The sequence below is a fragment of the Alosa sapidissima genome, chromosome 5, assembly GCF_018492685.1.
Source record: "Alosa sapidissima isolate fAloSap1 chromosome 5, fAloSap1.pri, whole genome shotgun sequence".
In the NCBI taxonomy this organism is placed as follows: Eukaryota; Metazoa; Chordata; class Actinopteri; order Clupeiformes; family Clupeidae; genus Alosa; species Alosa sapidissima.
In genome coordinates, this window is record NC_055961.1 from 21,282,494 (window position 1) to 21,284,993 (window position 2,500).

Below are 2,500 nucleotides of genomic sequence, written 5' to 3' on the forward strand. Positions count from 1 at the left end.
TTGGAAATGAGTGGGGGGGGGGGGGGTCGTCTGAGTACGGGGCCTGAGAGAAAAAGGAGTGAGAGAGAGAATATCAGGAGAAAGTAAGATTAGGAGAGAGGGAGGGAGGGAGAGAGAGAGAGAGAGAGAGAGAGAGAGAGGTGGGAGAGCGAGCGAGAGAGAGCGAGAGAGAGCAAGAGAGAGAGAGAGAGACAGACAGAAGCCCGTCTTTGTTTACAGCCTGTGCGTCTTGTAAGGTGAACATGTTGTTTCTCAAGATGGCACAGACGAATGGCAGTGTGGTCAGTGTTAATGTGTAGTGTTACTGTGTGTGTCAGATGGTGCAGAGAAGCAGACCCACCCAAACAATAAACAGACTCTGATCTGTTCTGTCAGACAACAAACAAGTCTGTGTCCGCTCCACAAATGCTAGGCTTATGTGCAGCTTTGACATTTACCTAAACTTCAATATTAACACTTTTCACACAAGCAAGTGTCAGGTGTGTGTTTCACACTGCCCAAGACACACAGGGTTCCTGACATTTACCAAATGCTACATCTGCGTCTCCAATTCCAAAAGATTCTGGGCTTGTTTACACGTATCTAGATTTTTTTTTTAAAAAAACGGATATTTTTGTATGCTTTTGTTTTTTTTAAATCACGTTTGCACGACATTCGATTAAAAAAATATATCCATACACACTGGAACGCAAAATGATTCCAAAGGCGAATGTTTATGTAGAACCTAGAATAAAGTGTCGTCTAGGTCGTCTACTTCTGCGTTGCTCGCCCTTCCTCCCCTCAATTAGCCTAATGGAAAGGAGAAAGACACGTGGGTTTACCAGTGCTAGTTTTTCAGTTTGGCTGAAATTACATGCACAACACAGTAGGCTATGATAGGCCAACAATATACAATATGAGATGGAGAGGAGTTGTCAGTTATGTTATATCGTGGCAAGCATCGATTAAAATGTGCAAAAGCCTACCAACATCTCACGGTTCACTTTACACAAATCAGCGTCTGTAACACGCCAGGCCAACAGATTGTGCTATCCCAGTCAAAGTTCAACGCATATCCGAAAATAAACTTAGGTACATTTAAAATGTACGGAAGGCTACGCGTTTTGGGCTGATTAAACCGAAGGGAAATATGGCAAAAAGCGACTCATAAAGCAACATACATGTGGACCGAGGACGAGGTAGAACTACTTTCTCTTAGTACAGTATAAAGTGAGGAAAGTTCAGGAGGGCACGGATTACATGCTACTAATAGCCTATAAACATTAGCTCTCGCCCATGTTCATTTTGTCAAAGTAGCTCTTGGAGGAAAAAAGGTTGGCGACGCCTGCTTTATATCAACACCAGCAATTGCCACTTACACCAGGTCAATAATGAAAACACCGATGCGCTGTTAGATCTTGCACTGCTTGCTGGAATGACGGATGTCACTCTCATTGGTTTTACACCCAAAAGACGTGCCACAGCGGGCCAGAATAACAAACATAGCCTACCTTATATTCTACATACGTGTACATCCTCTAGGTTTGGAAATGAAGATGACTTAATCCAACATGTTATAATCCATTGAGTAGGCCTAGCCTAGGCTATGTTAGCGTCAAAAGACAAGACTTACTTAGCTACATGAAGTAAACAACTAAACAACTCTATAATTAACTCAGAAGTCAGCAGGCAGTTGCTGTGTGAACCTGTGTGAGGTGAGCACGAAATAGTATGCGAAATGTTAAAAATAATCGCATATCACGTGTGGTGTCTGTGTGAAATGTTCAGGCAGGCACTGCATCAAAAGCTCCGCTCTAGAATCTTTGCTGCACATATGAAATCGAATTGACACATGACACAATTGAACGAGTCATCGTTTTAAGAAATCTTCACTTTGGAGTGCGTTTGTAAAAGTATGCGTTTGAGGGAGATAAATCTCCGTTTACGTGTAAACGAAAGGGTCAAACGCATACAAAAGTATGTGTTTATACAAATATCTAGATATGTGTAAACGGGCCCTAAAACCGCCACATGAAACACCACAAAATTCTGGAATACCCTGGAACACCACAAAATTCTGGAATACTCTGCTCCCCATTAGCCAGCTCTATTCCTAAGCATCAAGAATTTCTGACACCCATCCTTATCACCCCCCCCCCCTTTCTCTGTCTATCCCTCTCTTTCTCTCCTCTTTGGCCCTCAGACTGTTCTCACTCCTCCCCTCTGCTCCATGCCGAGGTTCTCGTGGTCGGTGTGTAACCCTGCTCGTCTCTCTTTCTTTATCCCTCTCTCTCTCCTCACCCCTCCCCTCTTCATGCAGAGCTCCTCGTGGCCAGTGTGTATCCCTGCTTTTCTCGCTCTCTCCTCTCTCTTTCTCTAGCTCTCTCTCTCTCTCTCTCTCTCTCATGCCGAGCTCCTCGTGGCCGGTGCGTAACCCCGCTCGTCATGCCCTCTGCAATCATGCCAGGCACCTGTGTCTTTAATTAGAACCTGATGACAGCAGATGCCCAGCTAACGTGCT

At 44.4% G+C, this 2,500-nt stretch overlaps 1 protein-coding gene and 1 long non-coding RNA gene across 5 annotated transcripts in view; one reads left to right on the forward strand and one right to left on the reverse strand.

Moving 5' to 3' along the window:
• The window catches only part of jade2 (jade family PHD finger 2), a 75,723-nt gene that overhangs the window by 17,815 nt on the left and 55,408 nt on the right, over positions 1-2,500 (reverse strand). The gene's annotated exons all lie outside the window — the stretch shown is intronic.
• LOC121708754 overlaps positions 1,080-2,500 on the forward strand; it is an 18,493-nt gene continuing 17,072 nt past the window's right edge. Inside the window, exon 1 of the long non-coding RNA XR_006031756.1 lies at positions 1,080-1,752. This is a non-coding gene — a long non-coding RNA (uncharacterized LOC121708754). The remainder of the gene's footprint in view (positions 1,753-2,500) is intronic.